Below are 13,269 nucleotides of genomic sequence, written 5' to 3'. Positions count from 1 at the left end.
ATAGCGCAGAAGGCAGTGTGGCCCATGGAGGTCTATCACAAGGTTTTACAGAGGAATAATATTAGTAACTTGGTTAGAGACCATTGTGTGATATTTTGGCAAATAATTTGTTATTTTTTTCCTTTCTAATAACAATCTTCCTGAGACTAAATTGAAAAATAGTAGATTAATTTCTTTGGCAGAGGAGATTTCAAGACAGCCTAATATTTATTCTGTCACTAGGTTATTAGTAATAATTCCTATGCAAGTCCACAAAGAAAAACAGCAAACAGGTTAATAATTATAAATGTACAGTTTGAAAAGAAAAAGAGCACCAGAAAATTTAATGTTGGAGCTAAGGCTTGTACAAAAACGATAAGAAGAGGCCTGAAGGGAATAAAATAAAGGGTATAATGCCCTCAGGGAAAGATTCTACCTTCAACTTGTGGAAGGAAAAGACCTAAGGAATGTTCTAAGAAGCAATAACAAATCAAAACTTATGCAAATATAATTCCAAAAAAGGCCAAGTTCTACCCCAAGAGAGCAACTGAACTGGAGAGTGAAGGTCATGTGGTTCTGGCTTTAGAGTAAATAGGTCTTGAGATCTTCCTCTATAGTTATGAAAAGTTGCTGAGAACAGATTTATGGAAGTGGAGTACCTGCATGGAGGTCCTGAGAGGGCATTGCATGAAGCTGACCCCAGGATGTTGGAGGTATCAGAGCCATGGGATATCTGTCAAGTAGGTCTTTAGACAGGGAGTGCAACTAGCCCAAGAGAAAGGAGTATATTTCAGTCAATTGAGCTGGGAAGAGAAAGACATGTGAGCCCTTTGACATAAGATATGGATTAAAAGAGTTGGAGTTTTCTCTGCTAGGTTTCAGTTTTACTTTGATGCAGTATTTCTTCACTATACCTTCATCCCTGTCTTTCTCGTAAAAATAATACACATTCTGCAGAATTGTTTGTTGGAAGTGTATAATTTGAGTTTTGATTTTTATTTTACAAGCCTTATAATTAAGAGAATGCCTAGAGTTTCATATGAAACTTTGGACTTTAAAACTGTGTTAAGACTGTCAAAGACTATGGGGAGCTTTGAAGTTCAACTAAATTTTGAATTATGATATAACCAGAAGCTTTTGTGGGCCAGGGACTAGAATACAGTGGTTTGAAGGAGCAGAGCTCCCACAGGCTCATATATTTGAATTCTTGGTCCCTACTAATCCCACCAGGCAATATTCTGTTGCCAATGTTCCTTGAAGAAACATTATTTCTAGGAATGACCTAGATATATTTGGTGATAAATATATGGTGATATTTTATTTTGTACTAAAATGTTATTTGTATGTTAATAAATAAAGTTGCCCGGAGGTCAGAGCTATTAGCAAGCCATAGGAAAGCCAGGTGGTGGTGGCGCATGCCTTTAATCCCAGCACTTGGTAGGCAGAGCTAGGTAGGTCTCTGTGTGTTCAGGCATACAACCAGCATTGGAGACACACGCCTTTAATCTCAATACCAACCATAGAAGACCTGGAGGTCTGAACAGAAAGGCAGTGATGAGGCAGTCATGTGGTTGGGTTTACAACCAATGAGAAGGCAGAACTGAAAGTCTTTATAAAGATTTTAACACAGGAAGTAGCTCTCTTTCGGAGAGGTAGGACCACCGCAGGAGGAAGGGTAAGGTTTTAGCTCTTAGCTCTGACCTCGTGGCTTTCTTCTTTGCATTGGTTCTGTGTTTCTTATTTAATAAGATGGTTGGTTACATCTACATTTGGCGCCCAATGTGACAAGAATCCATTAAAAACTGCTTGGCTTGGCTTGGCAGCAGGTCCGGTTTCCCATCTGGGTGGCCCGGCTTCCTACCTCGGGCCCAGGTCGGCTTGGTCTCAGGCCAGAATGACCCGACCGTAGACCCAAGTGGTTACATGCAGCTGTTGCTACTCACTTAAAGCCGGTGCTACAAACAACTCAGGCCTGCCCAGGCTTGACTCAGCTCAAGCGGGAAAACGTGGCTGGATTTAAGCTTTTAGCCAGAATTTGTGGCTACGCTTTCTTGTTCTCTCTCTTTCTCTCTCTCTCTCTCTCTCTCTCTCTCTCTCTCTCTCTCTCTCTCTGGATTCACACCTAGGACACCAGGTGGCTGTTTTGAAATTCCCTTTGGATTTCTACTATTCTACGCAGACTTGGTAAGTCAATTAACATATCTATTTAAAAGAGAATTTTTTTCTACATTAAAAAAAATGGGCTTTATGTGTACATTGGAAGAGAATTGGGCTTTGTTTGAAATTTTAGGCACTCTAACAATGAAACAACTATATGAGAAGATTAATATTGATCGAATTATGCAGTTTATTACTTTTCTTAACCTCATTTTACTATTTAAAAAGATAGTCAATTTAAGTGCCAGGATAACAGTCTTAGAAAAACCTGTTAAACCTGTAAAAATGAATTATAGAGAAATTTAAATTCAGACAGAAGAAATTAACAGTGAAGTTGTTTCAAAATTGGATCATAAGGTTACAGAAAGAAAGCCTGTTTTCACACAATCACCCTTAATTTATCCAGTAGCCATATAGCAGCTACCTGGTGAAGAGAATGGACAAAATACTTGGATTCCAATTGAAATGTTAGACTTATGAAGATTTAAGGAGGCAATAGCATCTTATAGCATGCATTCCCCATATGTAAAACAAATGTTAAACTCTTGATCAACTTGTAATAGGATTCTACTACAGGACTGGTGGGAGCTGGCACAGGCTGTTCTTAAACCTGGACAAAATCTCCAGTGGAAAATGTGGTTAAAGGAGGAGACTAAAAATATAGAAAAACAATGGAGGGATAAAGGAATACAAGTCTGCCAGGATCAGCTTATTGGATAAGGCCAATATGCTTCAGTACAAACACAATGTTTATATGATGTCCAAACCCTAATTCTATGTTGAACGGCAGCCTTGAATGCATGGGACAGAGTTGAGGAACCAGTAAAAAAACTGAGTCATTTACAAAGGTTATACAGGGCCCAAAAGAATTTTTCACAGATTTCTTACAAAGATTGACTTCAGCAGTACAGAGAATGGTCCCAAATTCAGAGGCTAGTCATATAATAATCGAATCTTTGGCCTTTGAGAATGCAAATGCAGCATGCAAAAGAATAATCAGGCCTTTAAATGCAAGATCTGCACCCTTGGAAGATTGGATTAGAGACACGGTTAATGTTGAGGCTCATGACCATAATGATATGTGGGTAGGAAAAGCAATTTCAAAAGGTTTGAGAAATGTTAGAAGTTTTGGATGTGGAAAGCAAGGACATTTGAAAAGGGATTGTAAACAGGTCATTCCTAGAAATAATGTTTCTTCAAGGAACACTGGCAACAGAATACCCCTTCCTTCTGGAGTATGCAGAAGGTGTGGTAAGGGAAAACACTGGACCAACGAATGTAGATCAACAAGGGACAGACAGGGTAATCCTTTGCCTCAGGCTTCAGGAAACTCCCACAGGGGCCTCAGGCAGGCCCCCACAGTAAATCCAGTTCAAACCTTTCCTGCAGTTGTAGAGGAAACCCCTACTCAAAGCAACTAAATAATCAAATGCCTATTGGAATAAATCATGCTGGTCGGGATGATGAAACAGAGAGAATAGGAAATTCAGAAAAAAAACATAAAGAAAACTTTTTGGCAAACCTCTATTAATGAAAAAAGACCAAAATTAACAATAAAAATAAATGGTGTTTTGTTGTCTGGTCTGGTAGACACAGGTGCAGATATTACCATAATTGCACCAGAATTTTGGCATCCAACTTGGCCTCTTCAAGAGGTAAACATTCAACTGTTTGGGACAGGAATTGGGACATTATCTCGCATGAGATGGCTCAAATGTATAGGTCCAGAAGGACAGAAAGGAAAATTAAAACCATATGTGGCTAACATAGCTATGAACCTGTGGGGTAGAGACTTGTTGCAACAATGGAATATTCAGATTAACATCCCTCCAATCTCAGAAACAAATCATAAACTAGTACATGTTTCTGAGAGAAATATTAGAAGATATTATTATAATGAGTGGTCACCAGCCATCCATGTCATACAAGAACAGGGCACAACAACTAATAATCTTCCCAAAACACCAACAGCTCTACCTTTAAAATGGTCAACAGACAAGCCTGTATGGGTTAAGCAATGGCCTTTAACAACAGAGAAACTCCAGACTTTAAAAGAGCTGGTAGAAGAATAGTTAAATGCTCAGCATATTGAAGAATCAACCAGCCCTTGGAAATCTCCTGTATTTGTTATTAAAAAGAAATCTGGTAAATGGATAATGGTAACAGACCTTAGAGCAATTAACAAAGTAATTCAGCCAATGGGCTCTCTACAATCTGGAATTCCTTTGCCTACTCTATTACCAAAAGGATGGTCTCTCATAGTTATTGATTTAAAAGACTGTTTCTTTTCAATACCCTTACAAGAAAAAGACAGAGAAAGATTTGCCTTCACAGTGCCTACTTATAATAATTCTCAACCGGTTAAAAGATTTCAATGGAGGGTCCTCCCACAGGGAATGTTGAATAGCCCAACTCTGTGCCAATATTTTGTACAACAGGCATTGGAAGTGGTACGTAAAAAATTTTCTAAATCTATACTTTATCATTATATGGATGATATTTTACTAGCTGACTCAAATGCAAATACTTTAGAAAGAATGTTTGAAGAAGTAAAGAAAATTTTGCCTTGCTGGGGATTACAAATTGCTCCTGAAAAGATGCAAAGAGGAGATTCTATTAATTATTTAGGATATAAAATAGAGCTACAAAAAATTAGACCCCAAAAGGTGCAAATTAGGAGAGATAGACTACAGACTCTTAATGACTTTCAAAGATTATTTGGAGATATTTCTCATCTAAGAACTATTGTTGGGGTAAAAAAATGATGAACTCAATAATTTTTTTAAAATCTTAGAAGATGACAAGGACTTAAATATGCATGTGATCAAGCATGTCCTGTGCAGTTGGGCCAACAAACTTTATTTACAAAATGAAATGTTTGGTTTGTTATCTTACATGAACAATAGCCCCAAGCACTCTAGGAAATTATCTGTCCTTAGGCAAGTGGGGCTCACAGATTAGAGGCATTTTTGGTTTATAGATCTCTTAAGCACAGTAATTTAAACTTAAAGCATAACTTTAGTCATCACATCCCCAGGTGGTAGAACTGCTGAGCAATGACTGAGAGATGTGGCCTTGTTGGAGGAGGTATGTTATTGGTGGTGAGTTTGGATAGTTCAAAAGCCCAGGTCATTCTCAGATACTTTTCTGCCTTCTGCTAGTGGATCAAGATGTAAGATCTCAGCTACTACTCCAACACCATGTCTGCCTGCTTGCTGCCATTCTTTCTTCTGTGATGGTCATGGACTAACCCTATGAACTGCAAATCCTCAGTAAATGATTGCCTTTATAAGTTCCCTTGGTCATGTTGTTGTTGTTGTTGTTGTTTTTTCTCATAGCAATTGAAAATTAACAAAATCACTAAGGATAAGAAAGCACTTGTATTTTAAATATCAGTTTCATGGAATGCTGTCCCATCATAACAAATTAAGTTTTTATTAAAATATTTGATAAATATATAGGCCATAATGTATGTTTATAAGAAAAAAAAACAATTTTGAACAACTAAGACAGTGATTTTGTTTGTTTGTTTTCTTTTTCAAGACTGGGTTTCTTTGTAGCTCTGGCTGTTATGGAACTCTCTCTGCAGGCCAGGATGGCCTCAAACACAGAGATCCACCTGTTTCTACCTCCTGAGTGCTGGTATTAAAGGTATGTGCCACCCATGCCCAGCTAAGTTATTACTTATAATCAATGTAGACAAAAGAACATCTTAAATATTATAATATATGCCTTCAAGATCTTACCTATAGCTGATATTTATTTGGTGCTTGCTTTTAAAGGAACCTTGTGAGAAGAAATTAAATCATGTTTGAAAATTTTCATTCATTCATCAAATAAAAGGGTATTAGCAATCTACTTTTACATCAGAAACTATGTACTACCCAATACAGTTAGTAACACTGGTAATCATGCACATGGAACTAATACTCAACCTTCAACTCCCCTATGCCACATGTAGCAAATGTTACATCCCACTATCTTTTTGACATATGTCTATACATCTTTCAGTTTTTTTCTTTACCTGCTTCCCAGTTTTCCTCTATTCATCCACCATTGGTATATTCTTAAACATTTATTGATAAATTTAGAAAATTTACATTTACTGAGTATACAGATACAGATAAAAGATTAGAGACCCTGTGTAGATAATATCATCACCTTTTTTGTTGTTGAGATGCGGAGAAGAGGTCTCAGTGTTGCCAAGCTGACCTCAAACTTTCAGTCTTCCTGTATTGTCTTGAGTAGCCAGGGCTAGAGTTGTACAACACTATTCCTGTATTAGATGCAAATAACAGTTTATGGACATAATAGAAAATATAAGTCAAAATGTATATAATGCTCCTATAAAAACTAAATCAAAATTTAGAAAAACTTGTACTTTCTATTAAGGCTGACAATCACTTCACAATCTGATGTTTTGTATATTTTATGAAATTCAAATAGCATATGTTCTATCTTCAAATATTGTAAACATATCAGATTGAATATATTAAATGAAAATTTACAAATAGTACAACAAATGTACTGATGCCTGTGAGCTCTTTCAGAGAATAAAGTCTACAAAAATAAACACTCCGATTTAGATTGACATGGAAGTGACAGGCTATAAAGTATCTGAAAGTATGACTTATTTTTCAGAGGGGCTTTCTGGATGTAACCTAGCCTATTCTTGAATTAAAAATAGAACTGCATATGCCTCCCTGTATCTTAACTTACAGGTATGCCCCAACATACTCAGCTTAAACTCTTACTTCTTGTATTGAAAACATTTTAGTAGAGCTATAGAAAATATGAAAGAAAATGGCACATACTATGACAAGAATGCAATCATAAAATTGTTGACTGACATACACAAAATCCCAGAGTACCCAAATTGTTTTGATTTTATGTATTTTTTAGTATTGTTATTTTTATACATATTCTGACTCTATCCCAGCCTAAACTGGAACTCAATATACATCTCAGACTTTCTTTGAATTCCCAGTGCTCATTCAACCTCAGCATTCTGAACGTTGGCATTAAAGGTGAAAGACACTATGCCATGGGTGTTATATAGTTTAAGATGGGTGTTTTATTATTATTTTTTTCTTTTTTTACGTGCATTGGTGTTTTTGCCATGGATGTCGGGTCTCCTGAAACTGGAGTCACAGATAGGTGTGAGCTGCTATGTGGGTGCTGGGATTTGAACCCAGGTCCATCTAGAAGAGCAGCCAGTGCCCTTAACCACTGAGTCATCTCTTAAAATGGCCCTGAACTCTTATAATCCTCCTATAACAATTTCCTGAGTACTGGGAATTGCGGTATTGGCTATGATGCCAGACTCCAAATTATTAAAATATAAAAGTTTACCTTTGGTTTGGGTGTAGTACTTCAATTGGTAGAGTAGTTATCCAGCCTTCAGGAATCTCTGAGTTTCAGCCCCAGAACCACATAAACCTGGTGCTGTGATACGTGATTGTAATCTCGGAATCCTCCTAAAGTAGGAGCAGGGGAATCAAAAGTTAAATGGTTATCTTTTGCTACACAGTTCATTAAAGGTCAGCCTGCAACATATAAGAATATTCTCTAATAAGTAATTAAGATAAAGTGGAAAATAATCTTGATTAGAAAAAAATTAGTTTGTCCACTCACTAGTAATTTTGCAATTTGAATTTTTTTTACTGTAAAAATATTTTGTTTTAAGAACACTACTATGGTTTCACCCTTCAGCTATTTGTCTTTTCCTTCAACTTTACACATGATTTGCAGTATCAGTTTGTTCTTATATGAGTCATCTATCTGTAGCATTCTGTTTTTAATCAAGCCATAAGAATGATTATATCTGTCAAGGCACATGAAACCTGATCATGTAACAGATTTGTCTATACACTTATCCCTACATTTATTTAAAAATTTAAAAACGTGTGTATATGTATATGTCTTTCTGCATGTTTGTGTACATAAAAGTACAGTGCCCATGGAGGCTACAAAAGGATGTTGGATCACATGGAGCTGGAGTTATAAGCAACTGTGAAACACCAAAGATAGGTGCTTAGAACTGAGCTCAAGTCCTCTGAAAGAGTACCAAGTGCTCTTATCAGCTAAGTTATCACTCCAGGTCCTTTTCAATTCTCTGTTTTGTAATTTATTTTAATTTAATGTGTATGAGTGCTTTTCTTGCAAGCATGCACATGTCTAGTGCCTAAAGAGGACATAAGCAGGCATAAAATATCCTGGAACTGGGGTTATGGGTCCTAAGAACTGAACCTAGGTTCTGTGCAAGAACAATATGTGCTCTTAATCAATATTCCTAGCCAGACTTTATAAATTATCTTAAAACATCAACTGTAACCTATCATTTTTGTTTGTTGGTTTGTATCAACAGAATCACACTAAGCAGCCATCCTATATTTGAACTTACCTTCCTGATTTAACCTCCTAAGTGCTGGAATTACAAACAAAAATATTGCCTTCTGCTGATCTTCACTTTCTATAGCATTGTACTTGAACTATATACAGCATCCCATCTAGTCAGTTTGAAGTCACAGAAACCAACATTTTGTGTCTTAGTATGATAAAATTGAGTAATCATTCAAAAGAATATCCAATGACTCATATGGCACCTTTGTTCCACATGGTATTTTTACTATTACACAACAATACCCTTTTGTGACCTCATTTATCAATATTTCTTTGTGAGCCACAGATAACAGATGGGTACTCATATATAGGCTACTGCAGACACAAGCACAAGAAACATGCATTTATACTACTGGTTGTATGAAGCTAAGGTCTGTATCCAGGGCCTCCCGCATACTAGATAAGCTCTCTATTACACACCTATGGAACAAGCAAACAAACAAAAACATATTTTACAGCTAGAGGGATATCTCAGAGGTAAAAGACTTGTTAATCTTCAAGAAGACCCAAGTTTGGTTCCTTGAAACCATGTTGGGAAGCTCATAACCGAAGCTCCAGTAGGATCTGATATAATCTTCTCTACTCCTCAGGCACCTGCATACTTGTGGCATTCACACACAAACAGACATCCAAATAAATGAAAATAATAAAAAATACCTGAAAAAATATTTTTGATTGCTTTAGACCTAAACTCTGGGAATAAACAACTATATAAATAAGTCTCTACAATGATTTTAAGAGAGCCCCTCTGCCTCTCTTAAAAACAATCAAGGAGCTCATGAGGCAAATGAGAAAATGACCTCCAGGCCCAAAGTAGGGCAGGAAAGTAGAGTATAAGTGAGACTCTCATAAGGGCTAATGAGACATTGCTTGCTACAACTAGAGGCCATAAATATATCCACACGTGCTGATTATTGTATCTGTCACAGTTGACAGCTTAGGATTTGGAGTTGTATTATGGTTGCTCTATTCTTGCTCTACCACAAAAAATGAGCAGTCATTATGCAAATAACCATCTTATAAAATCAAATATTTCTGTCATAAAAATAGAAAAATGTGACATAATCTACAAATTGCTTCAATTCACTTAAGGAAGTGAGTCCTGTACTTCATACACTCTGGGGTTTTAGGTGAATGGCATTTTCACTAGTTCTAACTACCAAGAAGAAAAATTTAATGAGTAGAAACTTAATCTCAAATTAGAAATACATTCAGTGATATGCATCAGTAATTGTTTAGCTAGTTATACAATGTAAATTACCTTTGACAAAAATGTAATTGTATACATGTATGAGTATATCATGCTTGATACATGTATATAAGATGGCAAGGTAAACAATAACTATTAATAATGACTTCAATGTCTATCACTTCAGCCATTTTAATAGTGAAATAATTAAAATTAATTTATATTTAAATATGTAATTTTTAGCAATATAGTTTTTCCTTAGTTTTCATTGGAATATATTCTGTAAAACCTGGAGTGATAGTACTCCCTGATAGTATTTTTTAGGGCAATTATATGACCTCACCTATACTCTCTGACAATCAATAAGCCATGGAATTTTATATGGAGATAAAAGCAAAAACAAATGTTACTTTCTATGTGACATTTAGCACAAGTGACTAACACAAACACAGGACCTTTAAAAATCATGGTTAACAACTCACTGTGGGAAATACACACAAATTTAGGTCATTGAGATTAAGAAATTAGCTTCGGTGGTGGCGCACGCCTTTAATCCCAGCACTCGGGAGGCAGAGGCAGGTGGATCTCTGTGAGTTCGAGGCCAGCCTGGGCTACCAAGTGAGTCCCAGGAAAGGTGCAAAGCTACACAGAGAAACCCTGTCTCGAAAAACAAAAAACAAAAAACAAAAAACAAAAAAAAGAAATTAGCTTCTTTTGAATTGCCAGACCCACATACACTTTCAAGTAAATCTCAATCACTTAATCCAGTTTTCTATCCACCATGTCTTCATTTTTCATTGTCAATCAGCCTAAAGTCATACAATACTTTATAATACACCTCATACATTTATACTCCTCTATGTGTGTATATGTGTATAACCTTGTTTACATACTTACGTTAAAATATGTGTACAAAATATGCTTCTTCACTCATACATCCAATCCTTTAATTCCATTTAAAATGAACTCTCAAATGTAAACATCCACATATATATCATGAAGTTGTTTATCAACTATTTCTAATTCCACTGATTTTTCCTTACTTGTCACTAACCTATACATCCATTTCTATACATGTTTCTATAAATATGGAAATTTATAGAAATTTCCTAATAACCTAAATAAACTATCCACAGGAAAACAAAAGCAAAACACTTCAAGACAGAGGCATACACAAAGACTTTCTAAATCCAACAACATAGGAACTAATCTCAAAATGTCAAATGAGTTTACATGAAAATAAACTTTGGCATAGCACAGAAAAGCAATTATTGAAGAGAAAGCTTATGAAGCAGCAGATTAATCTCTAGAATTCCATGAGTGTCTAAAGTTAAAATACAAAGTAAACAAACATCATTTGATCAGATCAACATAAAGAGCATTTCCAAGGGAGCCTGAAAGACCCATGGAGGCTCTGAGGGGTGATGTGGCAGGGGCAGTAACACGGGAGTCTGCAGAGCCCACAGTATCTGCAGAACAACTAAAAAAATAGGTAGATCTTATAGGAAGATACTTTAAAAAAAGGGGGACTCACAAAATTGGATGGAAAGATGGTTGAGTCACATGTGTGGCAGAGAATAGTAAAATGACAGACAGGCATTTACTGGTATGGCAGCCATATGAGAGCTTGGTTGCAGCAGACAAAAAACATGACATTACTGAATAGAGCCAGTCTTCGGTCTGTGGTGAACTGCAGCACAGAGCCTGTGCAGCTCACCCTACTGTGAGAAGGGGATGCCCACAGGCTGCAAGTACAAAGGTCAATCTGGTGAGCCTTGAGTCTGCTGGCACCAAGGGCAGGGAGGTATGTAGTGCTTAGAGCTCTTGATAATCCTGCCCCTGGATGCCCTGCCTAGCAACAAGATCACCTGTAGTTGTAATGCTAGATGGTATTATTAATAAAAACCCAGAGCCAGATATTCGGGTGAAAAACAGAGAGATCAGAGAAATAGGACAAGTCACAGACAACCTCACCTCACGACACGTCAGTCTCCAAAGAGACTTACTTTCTGTATACCCATGCCTATATGCCTTTCTATTCTGCCCTCTCATTTCCTCTCTCTGCCCAGCTATATCACTTCCTCTTCCTGCCAAGCTCTGTCACTTCCTGTCTGTCTATACAAACCTCCAGACCTTTATAGTTAGTGCCAGGATTAAAGGTATGTACCGCCATGCCTGCCTCTGTTCCCAGTGTAGTCTTGAAATCACAGAGATCCAGATGGATCTGCCTCCCAAGTGATAGGATTAAAGGCATGTGCTATTATTGCCTGACTTCTATGTTTTCTTTAGTAGCTAGCTTTTTCCTCCGATCATCAGATTAACTTGATTAGGGTTCACAATATATTGCAGACACAATACATCACCACATTTTCTCTTTTTTGTCTAAAGTAAAAAATAAAAAAAGTTATAACTAATATAAGAAAAACTATATACAATAAGTACAATAACTATATCAACAAGTACAATGACTATATATAATATTTACAAGCAATAAATATATCAACAATGTCTAGTCCATTTGCATTTGATAAATTTAGAGAAAATACTTCGTTATCTATCCTATTTTAATGAGTCCAAAATGCATCTAATTCACTTTCTATCCTAACTTATTTACCAACCAAAAACTATCTTTTGATGTCTTTCAAACTTATACACTTAACACTTCTTAGTGAGTTTCTTTTCTGAACTATAACTATAATTATCTAATTTTCAACTCCCTCAGAGACCTGAAAATAAAAGAATATTACCTAGTAAAACAGGAAGTGCAAAAAAGTTACTTCCAAAAAATGTAAGTTATAACTCTAACAGCCAGCTGTCTCTGTCATTCTAGATTTTTGGAAGTTGCTTACAATGCACTTCCTGTTTACTTAGGTAATATTATAGCCTTCTGAGGTCTTTGATATAGTTGAAGATTAGATAATTATAATTTTCATTTGTTATGATAAAAGATAAATTAGATATGAAATTTAAACTCACAAATATAGGGTAGATGATAGAATATTTTCTTTAATTTTATCAAATAAAATAGACTAGATATTGTAACTGTAATTCTTGATTGATAACTGTTCTATTATATGTAATTTTACTATGTTAAAGTTAAAACCTTCCTTTTTGATTAGACAGAAAAGGGGAAGTGCTATGGGATGTCTTTCTGTATGCTGTGAATATGTGTTGCTCTGATTGGTTGATAAACAAAGCTGTTTTGCCTATGGCAAGTCAGGTTATAGCTAGGCAAGCAGTTAAAGAGAGAAACATGAAGAAGAAAGGAGAGGGGAAAGAGATGCCAGCACCGCCAGGAGAAGCAAGATGTGAAAATACCGGTGAGCCACAGCCAAATGGCAACTTATAGATTAATAGAAAAGGATCAAGTTATAAGAGCTAGCTAGCAAGAAGCTTGAGCCATAGGCCATCCAGTTTGTAAATAATATAAGCCTCTGTGTGTTTACTTGGGACTAAGCTGCCTCAGGACACGAATGGGAGAAATTTGTCCCAACTGCGGGCCAAGCGGGACACAGTAAAACATCTGACTACAATCACCCTGA

General features: G+C 36.3%; 1 long non-coding RNA gene across 3 annotated transcripts in view; it reads right to left on the bottom strand.

Moving 5' to 3' along the window:
* LOC128095182 (uncharacterized) overlaps positions 1-13,269 on the bottom strand; it is a 65,653-nt gene that overhangs the window by 14,189 nt on the left and 38,195 nt on the right. Inside the window, exons 5-7 of one of the 3 annotated variants that reach the window (XR_008213180.1) lie at positions 7,489-7,613; positions 6,298-6,412; positions 639-782 (exon numbers count right to left, since the gene is read on the bottom strand). This is a non-coding gene — a long non-coding RNA (uncharacterized LOC128095182). The remainder of the gene's footprint in view (positions 1-638; positions 783-6,297; positions 6,413-7,488; positions 7,614-13,269) is intronic. The other 2 variants (XR_008213181.1, XR_008213179.1) reach the window with 2 other exon arrangements.

Source organism: Peromyscus californicus, unplaced genomic scaffold (genome assembly GCF_007827085.1).
Source record: "Peromyscus californicus insignis strain IS unplaced genomic scaffold, ASM782708v3 Scaffold_4__1_contigs__length_199733344, whole genome shotgun sequence".
NCBI classification, from domain to species: Eukaryota; Metazoa; Chordata; class Mammalia; order Rodentia; family Cricetidae; genus Peromyscus; species Peromyscus californicus.
This window is presented reverse-complemented; position numbering and strand designations above follow the sequence as displayed.